The 19447-nt window shown below is 49.9% G+C and overlaps 1 pseudogene; it reads left to right on the top strand.

The window, feature by feature from the left end:
- Window positions 1–265: 265 nt before the first annotated feature.
- Window positions 266–19447, top strand: part of LOC135892885 (deleted in malignant brain tumors 1 protein-like) — a 70376-nt pseudogene continuing 51194 nt past the window's right edge.

The raw sequence follows: 19447 nt of genomic DNA, 5'->3' as shown, positions 1-19447 counted from the left end.
TAATCAAACTGAATACAGATAATCTCACCCTCAGAGATGCTTCAGTAAGTTTTTTTCTCAGACTGGACACCTTCCAGGCCTGGGCCCAATTCTTTCCCCTGGTACAGCTCTTGTTCCCGCTCAGGTGATAGCTAGGGGATTCTTCATGATGGCTCCTCTCCTCCTCTCTGTTCTGTCCCACCCCTTTATATCTTTTGCATAAGGCGGGAACCCTTTGTCCCTCTGGGTTTCTACCCCCCCACACTGGAAAAGCACAAGGTTAAAGATGGATTCCAGTTCAGGTGACATGATCACATGTCACTGCAAGACTTCATTACCCACTTGCCAGCACACAGGTATACAGGAAGACTCACAGGTAAAACACAACCATCTGTAGACAATTGTCCTAGTTAATAGGAGTCATCAAGATTCCAAACCACCATTAATGACCCACACTTTGCATAATTACAATAGGCCCTCAGAGTTATATTTTATATTTCTAGTTTTAGATACAAGAGTGGTACATTTATACAAATACGATGATCACAGTCAGTAGATTATAAGCTTTGTAATGATACCTTACAAGAGACTTTTTGCATCAAGCATATTCCAGTTACATTATATTCACTTATTATCATGTTTTTATAAAACAATTCCAGTTACATTATATTCACTTATTATCATGTTTTTATAAAACCATATAGACTGCACAACGTCACAACCATATCAAATGCTTTACTAAGTTTTGTGTTTGCACATAGCCAGTATGCTCAGGTCCGGATCACTTGCACCTCTGCACCTTCCCATTTGTAATTCTGTGATAAATTCTCCTTTATCCGTCAGTCTCCTGTAGGCCCAGCCCGAGTCAGGGGCCATACTTGTTGTGCTAGAAAATTATCACTGATCATTCTTAGAAACTCGAGGGATTGTTTTTCTCGTGGCAGCACGAGACCCCTGCAGGCTCCCATAGACTGATCCCCCAGAGCAACACAGAGTGTCTTTCTACACATTGCAGCGGGTGTTCAAAGTGCTGTTCACCCTGGTCTTTGAGCTGGGGGGTGTTGCAGACCCCTCTTGCCATGGCTCAATGGGAACAGTGTTCCCTACACTTTCCATGTCCAGCACTGTTGAGTGCTCACTAACTGTAAAGCAATTCAGGGTGCCACCTCCCACTGCCATGGGCCCACTCTGCTCTTCCTAAATGAGGAGTGTTGCCCATTTGTTGCATTAGCCATAGTGGGGCCTTGATGGGTTTCTTTAAGAGGAGAAATTGATTACACAAGTGAAGTGTTTCTTTGGTGCGATCTGATTTATTTACAAAGTCCTGTTTCCCTGAACACAGTACAAAACAAAAAGCAGCCGGCATTTTCCTTTCTCTCAATTTCCAGAGTCTGCCTCTCCAGCCAGTCCTGTGTCTCAAGGCACTACGTTCCCTGTGTCACTAGAGATCAGATACACAGGAACCTCCCTGAGTGTTTATTCCCTTGGTTGCTTGCAGGCTCAGGCATCTCAGAAGTGGCTCCGCTCCGACTGGTGAACGGCCCAAGTCGTTGCTCTGGGAGAGTCGAGGTGCTTCACAACCAGCTGTGGGGAACCGTGTGTGATGGCAGCTGGGACTTGTCCGAGGCTGAAGTCGTGTGCAGGCAGCTGGGCTGTGGGACGGCGTTATCAGCGCCACGTGGGGCTCACTTTGGACAAGGATCTGACCGTGTGTGGCTGGATGAGGTTCAGTGCACAGGGGCAGAAGCTGCCCTCACCAAATGCAAGTCTAAGCCTTGGGGAGAGCATGGCTGTAACCCCGGAGAAGATGCCAGTGTTGTGTGCTCAGGTAACACCCAGGGCGGAAGGAGCCTGTGCTGCTGGAAGTGGGGTGGGGGCTCTGCAGAGGGTGCTAACCCCTGGGAGTCAGCCTAGGTGTGTTGGTGTGTGTGTGCGTGTGTGTTTCGGGGTTTGTGTGTGATTGTCTCTGTACGTGTTTCTGGCAGTGTGTGTGTGTGTGTGTGTGTGTGTGTGTGTGTGTACACGGGACAGTCTATGGATATTTGCATACATGTGTGGCAGTTAGGGTTGCCAACCCTCCCAGACTGCCCGGGAGTCTCCCAGAATCGGCCCCCATCTCCCAGAGGCTACTGAAACCAATCCGGGAGATTTTAGGTGCTAAAAGTCCAGCAGCGCAGCAGGGCTAAGGCAGGCAGCCTACCTGCCCTGGCTCCACATGGCTCCCAGAAGCGACCAGCATGTCCCTCTTGTTCCTAGGTGCAAGGGTGCACAGGCGGTCTCTGCGCACTGCCCTGTCCTGAGTGCTGACTCTGCAGCTCCCATTGGCTGCAGTTCCCATCCCCCTCCTGCACTCAAACCGCCTGCCCCAGCCCTAAGCCCCCTCCCGCACCCAAACTCCCTCCCAAAGCCTGCACCCCGCATCCTCTCCTGCACCCCAACCACCTGCCCCAACCGGATGAAAGTGAGGGTGGGGGAGAGTGAGCGACGGAGGGAGGGAGGATGGAGTGAGCGGGGGCGGGGCCTCGGAGAAGGTGGCAGGGCAAGAGTGTTTGGGTTTCTGCAATTAGTTGGCAACCCTAATGGCAGTATGTATGCATGTGACAGTGTGTGTATTTGAGGCAATGTGTGTGTGTGCATAACGACTTATGGGGGTTGTGCATGGGACTCTGTGTATGTGTCTGCTTGTGAGGCAGCATGTGTATGGGGGGGCAGTATGTATGTGTGTTTGTGTGCGTTTGAGGCAATGTGTGTTTGTGCGCACAGGGCCATATAGCGGTTGTGCATGGGACTCTGTGTGTGTGTGTGTCTGCATGTATCACAGCATATGTATGGGGGAGTGCATGTGTGTGTGAGTGTGTGAGTGCGCGCACACATGCACACAGGTGGGATGAAATAGAAATGGCTCCTCTCTGCTCTGTGCAGACACACACACCCCATCTGCGTGCGGTGCTGTGCATCCGGGCACCTGGCGGCTGGGAACAGCCTCTCATGCCCTGTGCTTTGTGTTTCAGATCAGGGCCAGCTGAGGCTGCGGCTGATGAGTGGCCCAAGCCCCTGCTCCGGGCGAGTGGAGGTGCTGATTAACGACACCTGGGGTGCCGTGTGTGACGCCGGCTGGGGCCTGCCGGAGGCGGGAGTGGTGTGCAAGCAGCTGGGCTGCGGCACGGCGCTGTCAGCCCCGGGGGTTGCTCAGTTCGGCCACGGGGCCGGCGACGTCTGGCTGGACGGCGTGAGCTGCTCGGGCCAGGAGTCTCTCATCAGCGAGTGCCAGCTGAGGCGGCTGGGTCCCAGGCTGTGTGGCCGTGGCTCTGAGGCCAGCGTGGTGTGTGCTGGGCAGGCTGGTGAGTGCCCAGCTCCGTAGCCATGCCCATGTTTCTGCAGACACGGGGTGGGTGGGAGTGACACCCTGGCCGAGGTTACTGACTGTCCCAGAGGTTCCCACAGCCCTGCTCAGCCTGGGGCACCACTCCTGGGTCTCTGAGCAGCCTCCTCCGCCACAGGGCTCCCTCTCCTGCCAGCCCTGGGTCCTGTGCTGGAGTCTGCTACCCCTGCAGGCAGACCCAGAGCACAGATCTGGGGGGCAGAGAGCCTGTGAGGCCTGGGGGAGGAGTCTGGGGGCAGGGCCTGAGAAGGAGTCTGAGGGACAGGGCCTGTGGGAGAAGCTGGGGAGAGGCCTCTGGGAGTTAGTTCCCCAACCCTCTCTATAACACATCCCCCTCCCTCGGACTCCTTGGGCTGGGAATGGTCCCTGGGGGCAGCCCAGCCCTGAGCCGCCTCCAGCACCCCAACTCCCTGCCCCAGCCCTGAGTCCCCTCCTGCACCCAAACTCCCTTCCAGAGACCTCACCCCCTCCTGCACTCCAACCCCCAGCCCTGAGTCCCCTGCTGCACCCAAACTCCCTCCCAGATTCTGCATCCCCTCCTGCACCCAAACTACCTCCCAGATTCTGCACTCCCTCCTGCACCCCGGCCCCTGGCCTGAGCCACCTCCTGCACCCAAACTCCCTCCAAGAGCCCACATCCCCTCCCACACCAACCCCCTGTCTCAGTCTGGTGAAAGTCAGTGAGGACTTGGGAGAGCGAGCAACGGGGCGCGGGGGGATGGAGTGAGAAGGGGCATGGCCTTGGGGAAGGAGCAGGGGACAGGTGTGGGGCAAGGGTGTTCGGGTTTATGTGATTAGGCAGTTGGCAACCCTACCCCTTAGCCACCTCCAGCGCAGGGCCCTGCACTGCCCCACACTCCACCCTCCTCCCCGGGGCCTGTGGCAGAGGGGGTGGGGTTGACCAGCCAAGGTTCTAAGGGCAAGGAACTCAATCCCGGGTGGGGCTGTGGGGTGGGGCAGGGAGGTGTCCTCAGGATGGGGGCTGTGGAGTGGGGGACAGAGTCAGACAAATAGGGACTGTGGGGAAGGAGAGGGAGTCAGCCGTGGGGGGGCCCATGGGGTGGGGACAGAGACAGGCCATGGGGAGTTATTGGGGAGGGGATGGAATCAGCCTTGGCAGGGGGCTCTGGGAGGGGAGAGAGTCAGTCTCAGGGGCTGTGGGGCAGAGGCAGGGTTCAGCCCCATGGTTGTGGCAGGTCCGTGGGGGGGGGGGCATAGCTCACTGCCCGGCTCTCTCCCCAGGCTCTGGGCTGCTCTGGTCTGTGCTCCTTGGCCTGGGTGCTGTCGTGGTGCTGATCTGCGGGGTCCTGCTCTGCTGGAGGATGCGGCGGGACAGAGCCGCTGGGAACCCCCTGGGTAAGAGCCCTGAACCCGGAGCACAGCGCTGCAAGGAAGCGGGGCTGGGATGAGGGTTGCCCTCCTGACCCTGGAGTCCAGCCCCAGCTGGAACCCAGTGCCCCTGAGTGGCAGCCCAGTGCCCTGTCCAGGCCCTGGGCTACCTCCCTGCCTGGGGATCTGCTGCTCTCACAGCTGCTGGGGACCCTGCTCTGGCTGCCACGCACAGGCCCAGTGTCCCGGCCTGCGGTTGCCCCGTCCCTACAGCCCTGCCCTGGCAGTGGTGTAGGGTTGCCAGGCATCCGGTTTTCGACCAGAACGCCCGTTCGAAAAACGACCATGGCAGCTCCGGTCAATGGCGCAGTTGGGATCCGGGGCTATGGCAGGTTCCACACGCTGCCTCCGCCCCGAGTGCTGGCTCCACAGCTCTCATTGGCTGGGAACCGCAACCAATGGGAGCTGTGAGGGCGGTGCCTGCAGATGCGAAGGCAGCGCGCAGAGCATCCCTGGCCGCCCATGCACCTAGGGGCCGCAAGGACCTGGTGGCCGCTTCCTGGGAGAAACAGTAAGCGGCGCAGGGACCTTGCACCCCTAAACCCCTCCCAGACCCTCACCCCTTGCTCCAACCTGAAGTCCCCTCCCACACCCAAACTCCCTCCTGGAGCCTGTCCCCCCACACACACATCCCAACCCCCTGTCCCAGCTCCCTCCTGCACCCCAAACTCCTCTTCCCCACCCCTGCCATAGAGCCCACAGCCCCAGCCGGAGCCCTCACCTCCTCCCCCCCGCACCCAACCACCCTGCTCCAGTCAGGTGAAAGTGCATGAGGGTGGGGGAGAGTGAGCGATGGAGGGAGGGGGCATGGAGCGAGTGGGGGCGGGACCTTGGAGAAGGGGAGGGGTAGGGGTGTTCAGCTTTGTGCGATTCGAAAGTTGGCAATCCTACGGTGGGGTCCCATTCACAAGGCGCCCTGGCACCTGGGTGAGGTGGGGCTGGGGGCAAAGGTCATTGGCCCGGGTGCTTCACCCTGTCTTCTTGCTTGCAGGCCATGTGCACCTGGAGGAGCTGGGGGCTCCAGGGACCCCGCCCCAGTCCCAGGGTGCGGCAAATCCAGAGCCCCCGGAGGACCCCGACAGCGAGATGACCTGGCTGGTGAGGGAAGACGTGGTGCTGTGAGAGCCGCATGCCAGCCAGGCTGGGCTGGTCTCCGCCTGCAGTGAGAGATGGGCCGGTGGGATCCTGCACAAAGCAGCCCCAGGGCTACCAGCTGCCTGGACTGTGGGGACGCTGATGGGGCTCGTCTGGGGGCTGGGGGTCTCCACTCCCCCTGTGGGGGCCCTGGCACCATTGTCCCCCCAGCTAACTTGGAAGGCTCCCCTGCTCCGCCCCAGCCCCAGCTTTCCCTGGTGTAGCTCCCAGCAGCTCCGATGCCCATCCCTGAGCAGCCTGTGCCCAGCCATGCAGACAGCATGTGGTGCGCCCTGCAGAGCCATTGTCTGGTGCACTGGGACAGTCGGTTCCTTCCCCACGACACGACTATCCCAACATTTAAATGAGCTATGGGGAGAGATTGACTATGGGTGTCTGCCTGTTCCTGATGCGCCAGGCCCTGGTAAAGCCTGGTGTTCTCATCTGTCTGTGCCCAATACAGCCTGATCTCAGGGCACCAGGCCCTGTCTGTCTGTCTGTCTGTGCCCAATGCCCCCTGAACTCGGGGCGCCAGGCCCCATCTGTCTGTCTGTGCCCAATACACCCTGATCTCAGGGCACCAGGCCCTGTCTGTGTGTCTGTGCCCAATGCCCACTGAGCTCAGGGGGCCAGGCCCCATCTGTCTGTCTGTGCCTGATTCCCCCTGAACTCAGGACGCCAGGCCCCATCTGTCTGTCTGTGCCCGATGCCCCCTGAGCTCAGGGCACCAGGACCTGTCTCCTCTCTCTGTGCCCAATGCCCCCGGAGCTCGGGGCACCAGGCCCCGTCTCTCTGTGCAGCAGCCAGCTCGGGCCCCCAGTAAATGATCATTACAGCTTCTAGTGTGTAGATAAGGTGCAGAACTGAGTGCAGCTGCATGATGGTGCCTTGCTTACTAGAAAGGAATGGGCTGGGTTACAGATACAGATACAGAGAGCTTCCCTCTAACCTTCCCAAATTCCCGCCCCGCTCTGTCCTGGCCCCTCAGTCCTGCCCCACCCGCTCCTTGTGCTGTATAAATACCCTGCGGTAATATTACACAGCTAGACACGGAGACAGCAGCTGTGTCCAGACACGAGCCCTCTCGCACATTTCACAGGGGATGATGTTGGGGAACAACCACATTATTCCCCCTTCTCTTTGCCTCAGTAGCATATTGACAGCTGAAAGATGGGTTTTTGCCATTTTCTGATTTCTTGTAATTCCTAAAAACTTCCACAAGGTGTCACTGGCTCTCTACTCCTCGAAATGCTCCACTCTCACCCCCTCTGTAGAAGGGTGACCATATGTCCTTTTTTGGCAGGGACAGTCCCCTTTTTCAGCTCTCTTCTGGCCGTTCCTACTTTTTCACTAAAACTGGACATTTGTCCTGATTTGTGAAGGAAGCGCTGCCTTCAGAGCTGTCCCCCCGGGCAGCAGTCCCCGCTCTCCGACAGGGGTTAGTGGCAATGCTCTCCTACGTAAACGCTGATTTTTTCTGGTTAGCTGAGTTGCAGCGGCAGGCTGAAAGCAGCGTGATGGTCTCTTCCCAGCTCCAAGGTTTGCCTCGCTTTGGAGCCTGAGTGTTGAGACAGTGTGAAATAGGAAGGGGGTTTTAATTGTACGTTTTGTTTTAGCTCAGAGTCTCCCTGAGCCAAAAAAGCTGCCTGTCGTAGAGGCAGAGAGCCGTGTTCAGATGCTGGGCTGGGCCAGTGTTCCGAGAAAGCCTTGTGAAGGAACACTTGCAAATCAATTCTACCCTGGTGTTTCAGTAGCGGATTTACCAGGCCATAGAGATCTCTGGAGATTAACTTGGCCCATAGCAAGAAATTGGTTCAGCAAAATAGGGTCTGTCAGGAGCAGGGTGCCAGCCAGAGGCAGACTGATATGTATCCAAAACATCCCTACAAGGAGCACACACAGTTCATTCACACACATGTTCTCCTTTGTCAAGGGCTGGTTGTGTTACAAGTAAGGGTGGCAATACTACCATGCTACTCTTACTTCTTTGCTGCTGCTGGCGGGGGTGCTGTCTTCAGAGCCAGGCAGGCCAGCAAGCAGCTGATGCTCTCCATTGCCCAGCTGTGAAGGCAATGCTGCCACCAGTCACATGATGTTGCCAGGTGATGCTTTTGTTCCTTTTGTGTGTGGGGGGGGGGGGGGAGGGAGAGCTTGTGAATACCTGTGTCCTTAGAAGAATCAACAGTTGGTGTGTGGTCATTTTTTGCTATAAAAATGTCTAGGAAACATCTGTGTAATTGTAATGAAGACCTCCAAAAACCGTTCAAGTTTTTAAAAAAAGACACTTCAACATTGGACAACAGCAAAGTTGTATGTGAGACATGTGCAGCACATTTCTCCATTGCTAGAAGCGGTCATAATGACATTGCCCAACACCTTCAAAGCAAGAAACACAGAGATGCTGATAAAAGTAAGTGTTTAACACCAAGTGTTTCAGGATTTTTTCTGAGGTAAGACACAGAAGCTAAAAAAGTTTTTGCCAGTGAGGGAGTGTTTGCTTACCACTCAGTGCATCACAGACACAGTTTCCGGTCTAGTGACTGTACATCACAATTAATTAGGAAACTATACCAATCTAAGTTTTCATCTGCTTGCACAAAATCTGAGGCAATCACTTGCAACGTCTTAGCCCCTTTATCCATTGAAAAAATGCAGCTTGAGTGGTCCTTTATTATGCTTAGTGTGGATGCATCGAACAAAAAGGAGCAAAAACTATTTCCTGTTCTTATACGGTATTTTCTCCCACTGGGTGGAGTTTGCACAAAAATTACTGACTTTTCATCTCTACCCAGGGAACCATCAGATTTGCAGTGTGCATTCATCCAGCAAGTGATCGAGAAGTACTCTCTTAGTGACAAGATTGTTGGAATTTGTGCAGCCAACACCAACATTAACTTTGGGGGTGCCAGACGTTGTGGGAAAAACAATTTGTGGTGAAATCTCCAGGCCAATTTAGGAAAAGAGATCTTCAGTATTGGGTGCGGTGCACATATTGTGCATAACTCCGAACTGATTGTCTGCCTTTAGATGTGGAGATCTTTGCTGGAAAGGTTTACAAATACTTTCAGATCTACACAGTGCGTGTTGAAGAGCTGAAAGACTTCTGTGGATTTATTGAAATTGAGTATACCAAATTACTAGAGCATGGCAGCACACGCTTCCTCTCATCGAGACCAGCAACACAGGATTTTCTCAATTTTGATGGGCTTAAAGCATATTTTCTTTCTCAAGCTAAATGCCCAACACTGCTACAGAAGCTCTTTGATGATCCTGCCACTCAACTGTGGCTTCTATTTGTCAGCAGACAAAACTGCCATGTTCCAAAACATAACAGAGATGATAGAGAAAAACGATGTGTCAGTGACAGAAGTGGCACTGCAAATACATTCCCTGCACGTTAACTTATCAGAGAGGCTTGGAGAAAGATTTGTCACAACGGAAGTGAAGAACCTACTGCACACTCTTGTAGAATGCAGGCAAATGAAAGAAAAGGAGTTTTACGATGTAGTTGACAATTTTTACACAACGTGCCTGTCCTACTTAGAGCACTGGAGACCTGCCTTTGAGTGCACCGAAAAGTTTGAGTGGGCTTTGCTAAGGAATATGCCGCCGTGGGAGCAACTGCAAGTCAGCCTCGCTGCATGCCACATCAGAATTCCCACCTTAAATATGTTGTATGAGAATCATCTCTGACAAGGGGTCCAGTGCAAAATCAATTGTCTCCAGTTGTCTTTCAGTCTGGAACCATCAGAGAACGCCCATCACCGAAAGGTGGCAGAAGATTTTTCGAGAGAGATTGACCGTAATGCAGTACAAAACGCAGATCTAGCCAAGGCTGTGGAATTTGTGCTGTCTCTGCCTGGTACTACAGTGCCTGTTGAATGTGTCTTTTCAATTATTAATGATGTGTGGTCTCCTGAAAAATCACATCTGAATATCTCCACCATGAAGGCTGTCTTGTGTGTGCGAGTTAACTCTTCTCTAGACTGTACTGCATTCTATGACAAGTTGTACAGTTTTAGTCACAAAGCACAATACATCATACTTAGTACATAAAGTAGACACTCTATAAGCTGTATGAAAGGCATTCTTTTCAACTTGATATATATTTTGAAGCATATGAATTTGCCGTTGTAATTCAGAGATTCTTGATTAATATGTATATCTCGCAACATGGTGGTTTTAACATACACACAGCTATCATTACCTTGAAATAGTGGGTGTCCTGTCAGGGTAGTTCCTTGTCCCCTACCCTCCCAGCAAACATTGTCATGAACAGTGACAACTTCCCCTGGCTTCAGTTTATGTATACACTGAAGCTGTGGAGGTTCTAACGGCCAAAATGTCCATTGATTCCCTATCCCCATCCTAATGTCGGGTGTTATTCCAGGAGCACTAACAACAAATTGGCTAGGCATACCAGGTGGTCTAATCTCCCAGACATCATGGGGAATAATCCAGTACCACATGCATCCTCCCCATGGACCCGGCAGGGTTCGGTATGTGGGAGCCCACATCCCTCCTACCGGCCCATATGCTTGGGAGGAGCATTTTGTGTATACACAACTCCATCCTGAAAATCTCCAAGTATGTCTCCATGGCCACACAGCAGATGGCATTCCTGAGGTATCTGTAAGGGCAGTAGGCTATGCCTCATGCTCCAGATCACTCTGAATGGCCATCAGCTGGTCATTCAGGAAATCTTGAATTCTGAACATGCCAAATCCCACTGCAATACCTTCCCAGCCTCAGTGATCTTCAATACCATCTCTGTCAACAGCTCCTGATTATTAACTAAGGGTGGAAATAACATGTAATTCATCAACTCCAGCTTGCACCTGGGTCAGCTGTGCTCCAGAAATAAGACCAGTGGCCTTTTCTAGTTGCCCCAATTTCTCATCATGTTCTTGGCTCTTAAAAATATTCCAAATTGCTGCTGCACTATTAGCCCCATCCCATAGGGATCTGGTCAAGTCCCTCTTCTTTCTAGAGGAACTAACCCAGGCACTCTGTTGGGCTAATCTAATGGCAGCTCCCTGTGAGCAATTTGGGATCTGGAAACTGGATAAGGTCAATGTAAATTTGACAGTCCCTAGTATAGTATTAATCACAGTCCATCGATATCCTAATACATCTCTCTTTGCCGTAGTACTATACCACATCTGTTGGTTGTACACCTTTATATACTTCCGGGAGGCATTAATATTAATGGCATAAGGGGGGGGGGTATATTGCAATAGAGTACAGGTTACATTATCAGTCACTGGAATAATTTCAATACAGGTAAAATTTCCGGTGGCAGAACAAACTCTTTGGGTATTCATTAAATTATTCACTAATTGGGTGACTAAATAACAATAAGGGCCTCTTTCATCTAACACATTGCAAACTCCAGGGACAGCCATCATATTTACTTCACTATAGAACCCATCAATTTCAATTACAGATTATTGGGGTTCATTTGTAGTGATATCATATACTTTTATCTCCTCTGACCAGTTTTTTTCCACTCAATTGTTCGCTTATATGGGATATCCTGAACCTTAAAAATAATTTTTTACCCAAACAATATTTAAATAAATCACTAAAGAGTGAAGGCCTTGGCCATTGGTTTTATCAAATATATGGCATTGTCTGTATTTGGATGTATTACAGGGGTAATAGTGTAATGGAGGAGATGGCAGGGGCACTGGCAACAAGGTGCCTTTGGTACTTGTCATTTAAAATCCAATTAGGGAGGGCAATACATGCTGAAGGACTTATCCAAAACAAAGGGTGCAGTCTGTAGAATAAACCCCCAAATCCAATCAATACATTCCCCAGCATGGGTCCCACAAGTTTCTTCCTGCCAGTGTATAATTCTTTGTTTCTTTACCAGGGTCAGTTCTTGATGTCTTTTGTAGGCAGGAATCCCTGGACTTTGGTGGTTTCAATGGAGCGAGTGCTTCTTCTTCTCTTTTCCTGAAACAGTCGTAATTCAGCATCATACAGGGGAGAGGTTACCAGCACATCACTCTATAATGGTTTTGCTTCTTCTAGAAAAATCCAAAGGCACAGTAGGTCTGTCAGTGGACAAGGGAGAGGTTACTAGCACTTCACCTTGTCCTTTTTCCCTGCTGTCCAGAAGGCACAGCAGAGCTAGGAGGAGAAATAGGCTAATCATCAGTAGGAGAATCCTCCCGAGGTGGAGGGGTCTTTTTTTCAGTGCGAAGCATGGGTCCAGGCAGGTAGTCCATGGCACTTCATGGCAGTGTTGGTGGTTAACAGGACTTGGAAAGGGCCCTTCCAGCATGGAGCCAGGGCAGTCTTTCGCTGATGGACCTTTACATAGATCCAGTCTCCTGGTTCCAAGGAGTGGCAGGGCTGCTAGGGTCTTTGGGTAGCGCTTCTTTACCTGTGAGAAAAGAAATCTAACACATTTCATTAATGCCTGGCAGTGGTTTGCAGATCTCATAGCTGCTTGGGTACATTCAGGCCCCCCCTTTTTCTTGGTTGTCAGCCAAGTCTTAGCTGTGAGCAGTGTCCTTGAACGGGGCCAGCATCTTATCTTTGGACTGAGCTTGCTAGGTATTTTTTTCCCAGTTAATTCGTTCTGTTCTTTTTCCTTCTCCCCTTCTTGGCTTCTTTTAACCTACAAAGGAAACTTCCACTCTTCACTCATACACCTTTTCCCAACAATGAACACATACACATTGCCATTATACAGTACCTTAGTCTTATTATTCAATGTAAGCCACATATACCCTTCCAGTAAAATAACTTTATTACAGAGCTTTGGAGCAACAAGCCAGGACGAGCACACCCACTTTTGAGGAATTCACTCAGTACAACCTCTGGTGTCCAATAGCTTTCCTCCCTCCCCAGCCCTCTGGCTAGAAATCTGAGGTAGCCAGAAGGATCCCATGTGCAATATGGGGAGTGGGTTAACCTTTCATGTCCTTGCTTCCAAAGACTGTTGGTATGCAAATTTTAACAACAATTTTTTCAATTAAAAGATCTGGCCAATGAAATTTCTTTTTTTCTTACTTAAGCAAATGTATTAGACTTTAGTATATCACATTTTCCTGATATTATCCAAACTCTTTGTATTCCACGTTGAATAAAACAAGTAGCTGATTTTTTATTTAACCCTGCTATTTAATTTTGAACTAGACTGTCTTATGAAAATATTAAACCCAACAATTCTGGCCACAAGACAAACGCCACAAGACAGAACATAGAACACAGAACATAATTCCTATTGTGCCAGTAAATGCATGGTACATTCAATGCTGTTCAGCTGGCATCCGTTTTCTCTGATTATCTGAAAGACAAAAGAACAGAGGTCTACCCCTTCTGGGGTAGTCAGTCATTGCTTAAAATATTTCCTTTATATACACATACTCTTGTTGATTTCAGGCAAAACAGAGGAATTACCCCATATTTTCTTGTATTTGTTTCATAGGCAGCACAGGTTTCAATGTCTTCTATCTTTATCATTTAGGTAATTTACATTAATACAGATGCTTTCTGGCTTGCTTCTGGATCCAAAGCTATCCACAACTTAAAGATTCTTACTTAAAAAGGGAAACAATTAACTTTCCCAGACTTTTGATTGCCTTTTACTTCTAACTCCTGCTTTCAAACACACAGTGATCTGAAAGAAAACACTACTTATAGTGCCCCTTAGAGCCTAATAGGATTTTAATTAAATAGCATGGTAGGTTTGCATTTCTTTTACCCCTGCTACAATATACACTGCACATGTTCTGGGGAAAATGCACATTTCCTCCATAATTTAACTTCCACAACACTAGTCACATTAATTTCTACACAAGGTGTAACTGTTTCTTTTATGCTTACAAAATCTCCATGCACCCCTAGTAAAGTGACAGCTCAACCACACAGAGCCAGGGGCACTGTCCTTCTCTCTCTTTACCAGATCTTTTATCTGCTATTTTGTTACCCAAAAACAAATTCAAATCTTTTATTCTCCTGGCTTTGACTACCCTGCTGCAGCCACAACCTTTGGTCTTTATTTAAAACATTTCAAAGACACCAAGAACTTTCCTCTTTAGCATTTTACAAAGTTCAACTGCTTGATTCTCTCTAGCAACTACAGAATTAACTTCTCACTCTCTTTCCTTAAAATATTTGCTTGTCTCCCAAAACGACACCCAATCAACTCAGATTTTACCATTCCAATTATTGTCCTGGGGATTTGAAATCCCCATGCTTATAATTACGTACTCCTTTCCTTCCACTATGCCCTCAAAAGTTTCCAACCTGTTTCCAAATACTCTGTTGCCTGCCCAATTGGGCCCGATCCTGCTTTTCTCACTGAAGCGTCCCTTCCATGAGCACCAGCTTGTTTCACTACCAATTTAGCTAGCACGATGGGCTTCTCAACTAGCCCCCATGCTTTCTGGTCTCTTCCCTTAAACATTCTTACTCACAAGGCTACCCGAGTCCTCCCTCATGAGGCTTGCCACCTGGGCAAAAACACATGGCCCATTGGCGTTTAACTATTAAATTTTCTCTTGTGGCAAACACATTGCTGTTACGGCATATGCTGAGCACAAATGGTTAAATTTTGACAAGACCCTGAAGGACTGGTACTTGCTTAGCCAGTGCTTCCTTTTCTGCCTGGAAGTCCTGTCTCAAGGCTTGCAACTTGCCCTGGGCGTAGGTTTGAGTTGCTGCCTGGTTCATGATCTATACTCTAATTGCTCAATTCTAGTTATCGAGTACACATCTCTTCCCTTTTCTCCAACTTCTCTATTGCCCAGTCCTGCTACGACTGGGGGTAGATCCACCTGACACCCTTCCCAGTCAACCGGGGTGGAGAGAGGAATGCTAAACCCCTCTCCGGTTCTCAGACTTACTGCAGCTGAGAATGGGCACACTTTTAATCATGCAATCCTCAACATATAACACCAACAATACCAAGCAAAGCAAACATAAAATAACAAGGGCAAAACAAATAGATGGTGTGCATTCTGCAGGGCTCCCCCTTTCTCAATTTCCCACCAAAACTGACAGATTTCTGTTACCAATCTATCCCTCATGTCAGGTGATCAGGCTGACACCGCAGGATCGTTGGGGGAAAATAAAGAAAACACACCATATGACGGAATTTTAAAGCTTCATTAATAAAATAATAAAACAACAACAGAGAGTGTTGGGAACGCTCCCACATCACTCAGGGGGAAAAAAAACATTAATGCCCCAAGCTCTAAGCTACTTTCATACTCACACACGTACGTCCAGACTGGCCATGTTTGTGTATAACGTCCAGAGAAGGGGGAGAGGTGAACGGGAGATTATCCTGTATACAGCTTGCCCAGAATCTCCAACTTGCTTCCGCTCTTGGGAGGGCTGTTCTTTTACACCCTGGGGTCTCCTGCGGCGTCTCTTTCAGAGATTCCAGTCCAGGCAGGCTGCCTGTGGCTTCTTCAGTGTCACCAAACCACACCGGCTCCAAGGTCGCAAAGGCAGACTGTTGGATCTCACTGGACAGTTAAGCTTTGCAAATGTAATCTCAGTCCTGTAACTAGTATTGCCTTTGGTTTGCCTCTGTCTATATTTTTTCACAGCCAGCTGGGGCCGAAAGCAGTTTTTCTTTGTACTTGGCATGGTCTGCATTGATTCTTGACCTTGAATGCAGAGCAGCTCTCTCTTTATCTCTGGGCCAAGTTGAATTTCAAATTAACCCGTTCCTTTCCTCAATAGACAAATTGCTCCCATTGTGTGTCCGAGGCTTTTTTGGTGATTAAAAGCTCCTCTGAGATGTATGATCTTATCTAGATTGAAGGTACCTTCTAGTGGGCATTGTTTAGATGGATTTTCACGCGTGTAAAGATTCCAATGTCTAAATACCTGCAGATTCTAGGACCATAATTTACGTACATATAATATGCTGGGGTACCCTTAGGGGGTGAGGGAGAATGCTTAGACTGATCCCCACCCATTTTCCAATCACACACAGGGAGAACACCCTGTCCGCTAGTGGCTCATAAACTAAGGGCACTCACACAGAAGAGGTTAACGAGGATGGCCATGACCCTCCTACACATCCCTTCAGCAAAGAGCGTTGGCTAGTCTCCGAGAGACGGCCCCGCTTACTCTCATTGCTTCCAGTGAGATGATCAGATGTCAGTGGCTCACATGGAGAGAAAAAAGGAGGGGAGTTGGGTTCACAGAATCCTAGACCCAGGCAGCTCCCTCGCCAGACGATGCCAGCCAGAGGCAGCCCACCGTGGGTCGGATCCTTTACCGATCCTCTAGGCGGAGTCACCAGGCTTGCTTTAGAATATTTCTGGTCACGAGCCAACAGCTTCACAGAATACTCTGGGCGTCTTCTGGTGACTCACATTCACACTAGTGTACACACACACACACGCACACACACACCAAGGCCTCTATTTCTAAATACGACGATGCATCGGTTTTCTCCTCTTTTTATCTTTTTTCCTCCTTTTATTATTTTAACCTGAGGCTGTCACCACCACCCCTCTGTCCAGACTGAATACATCTGTGTTCTTCTCTGAGGGCATTACCACAACCCCTCTGCACCGGTGCATTAACCTAATGCATTTCCATTATGCATTAACCTTATTGGGGGCGGCCAAACTATAGTCCCCAGTACCGCATACAACTGCTTTTATTGAGGGTGGCAAACTAAGTCCTCAGTACCACTTCAAACCAACCTTATTGGGAGTGGCAAAACAGTTCCCCAGTACCGCTCTGCATCTGATCTTGCTGCATAGTCAATAAGTTTGGATGGTGTAAGCCCAACAGGGACAGACGGCCCCACGGACAGTCCTCCTCTGACACCCCAATAGAGATTTCAAAAGGTCTCCTACCTCTATTGTGGCGCCATGGGGTTCGAAGGGGAATGGTCCGCAGCAGTTGCAGCTGTCTCAGCGGGCGTTGCCATCCCGGATGAGCCTCCAAATTGTCGGAGAAAAACAGAGTTCTCGCTCTCTTTTTGGGTGCAGCAAAGTCAGATACTTTATTCTCAAGCAATTGCATAGAGGGAGAGAGTGCACTAGGACACAGGGTTTCCCCTTCCTAGGCAGGTCTCTCTCTAGGTAAACAATTACAGCAAGCATTTATACCTTTTGCTACATACAATAATGAGAAACAGCTGCATTTTGTTTATACATAGATCATCCTGATATCTTATTTTTCACCTTTATTTAGACTCTAGTCTACATTCCATACTTATCTACACAAGGTCGCAACAACTTCTCACAGAGTTCTTTCCCACTCGCCTCACACAATCCTCGCTTCTTCAAATTTCGCGTTATTAGGGTTACAGCTAGCCTGACTCTTGCTCACAGAAGAGACTGTTTGCATTGAAATCCCCTTCAAATCCCTGTCAGTTCTTGCTCTACTTCCACACTTACATTGTGTTTTTCTTCTATGTCCGTCACCGAGAAGCCTTCCCAGGCCTTGTTCTTTCATGCATACCAAGTTCTTCTTTTCTTTACAGCACTCTGTGATTGCCTTCTCAGGGCAGTTTTATCAGACACACCTGACTCCTGGCTCCGGGCTCTTTTCTCCTTGCAGTTCCTCTCCGCCCAGTCCCACATACACTCTCTTGTTCACACTCCCTTATCTCCCACACACACTCCCTTGTTCACACTCTCTCTAATTGCGTGATGGAATATTGCAAAGCTTGGAGGTTCATACAAGTGGTAACTGAAAAGGTTAAAAAGCTTGCAAAGGTTACAAAACTTAAAAGGCTATGATAACAATAACTAAAGTTACAAAGTCTGCAAAAAGGTTACAGAACTTAACGATTGAAGTTACAGATCTTACATTTGAGCAGAGGCTTTACATAACACCATCAGTCTTGGTCACATGTGATCTGGGAGCTGAATTCTTTTCCTGGATGATAGCTGGAGCCGTTCATCCTTTTTCTCCATCCAATTTGACGTGAACATGGTCACCGTGTTCCAGACCCGGCAGGTCTCAAACAGAGTCAAGGCTCTTGTAAACATGTTTGTCGTGTAGGGGCCAGCTGCCCACACTAGTGCGGGGAATGTTGTTTGCCTGCCCTCTCCCCATACCAGGAGAGAGGGGAGGGGTAAAGGAATAGTTGGGACCCTGGGACTGAGAGGGCCTCTGGCCAATCAGAGAACTCCAGATTAGGACCAATCGCTAGTAGCCAGCACCCCAAGTCAGTCTGATTGACCGCCCCAGCTCACCCCCACTCCGCCTTCTCCCCTGAGCACGCCGGCGCCGCTACCCTTCTCCCGCCTCCCAGGCTTGCGGCGCCAATCAGCTGTTTGGCACCGCAAGCCTGGGAAGGGAGGAGAATTAGAGCGGGGGCGGTGTGCTCAGGGGAGGAGGCTGAGCGGAGGTGAGCTGGGGTGGGGAGCGGTTCTCCTGCGCGCCCACCCCTGTTACTTGCTGCAGGCAGCACTCCCTGCGCCCCGCTCACCTCCACTCCATTTCCTCCACTGCGCACGTTTTTTGGCACCCTTAACCACTTGGCACCCTAGGTGGCTGCCTAGTTCGCCTAGTGGTTGCACCGGCCCTACCTGAGCAACATAAGTTATACCTCAGCATGTGATAGTGTAGACATAGCCTAAGCTAGTTTCATGTTTTTCAAGTTGCCCCTGCCTTTGGTTCTGTTGTTTGACTAATTCAGACTGGTTTGCTATTTGAATAGCTGTGGCTAGAGTTAAATCTCTCTTCAGTTGTAGCTGTTGTGAAAGGATTTTATCTGTCAACCCAATAACCAGCTTGTCTGTGATATTTTCAAACTTTGCATTCCCAAAATCACAGTTTTCAGCCCATATATGCGGAGATCAGCTTTAAATAAGGTATTTTACACACATCATCGCCTAGTGGCTGAACAGTATAATACTCTTTTGCATCCAATTACAGGACGTGTGGTGTTGTCACACTCCAGGGTCGGGGGACACTATCCCCAGCCAGGCCTGAGGGGAGCAGGGTGTATGGGACCTTCAGCGGTGCAGGCAGTGTGAAAGCAGGTGGCTCGGTTTGGAAGGACTTGTGCAGTGTCACTGGTTCTGACATTGCTCACCAGGTCTTCTCTTTTGCCAGCTACTTAAGACTTCTCTACACTTGAAACATTACAGTGGCACAGTGGCAGCTCGGCAGCTGTAGCGTGTCCATATAGATGCTACCAGTGCTGACAGAAGGGACTCTCCCATCAGTGTAGGCAATCCACCTCCCTGAGAGTCAGTAGCCTGGGTCAGTGAAATATGACGTGCTGCTCAGACCTTTCCCCCCAGTGCATCAAGAGAGGCAGGGGAGAGCTCATTCAGGCCACTGCTTACATCAGCCAGTGTTTGGAGATCCCTGAAACGTCAAGCCATGGAGACAGAGACTTACCTCATGTCTTTGCTTTCTTTCAGCTTCCATGGCAGGATTCTCCATGGCAGGTAAATACGAACATAGGCAGAGGGTTGGGGTCTGTCTGTGTGTGCAGGATACATGCTGCAGTGTGCAGCTAACTCATAAATTGGAGTGAGGAAGGACAAAGAAGAGATTATTTAATCTAGTGGTTCAAATATAGAGCTGGTGACCTGGGTTCAAATCCTGCCT

The sequence above is a fragment of the Emys orbicularis genome, chromosome 21 (assembly GCF_028017835.1).
Source record: "Emys orbicularis isolate rEmyOrb1 chromosome 21, rEmyOrb1.hap1, whole genome shotgun sequence".
In the NCBI taxonomy this organism is placed as follows: domain Eukaryota; kingdom Metazoa; phylum Chordata; order Testudines; family Emydidae; genus Emys; species Emys orbicularis.
Note: the sequence above shows the minus strand (reverse complement) of the source record. Positions and strands in the feature narration are given on the sequence as shown.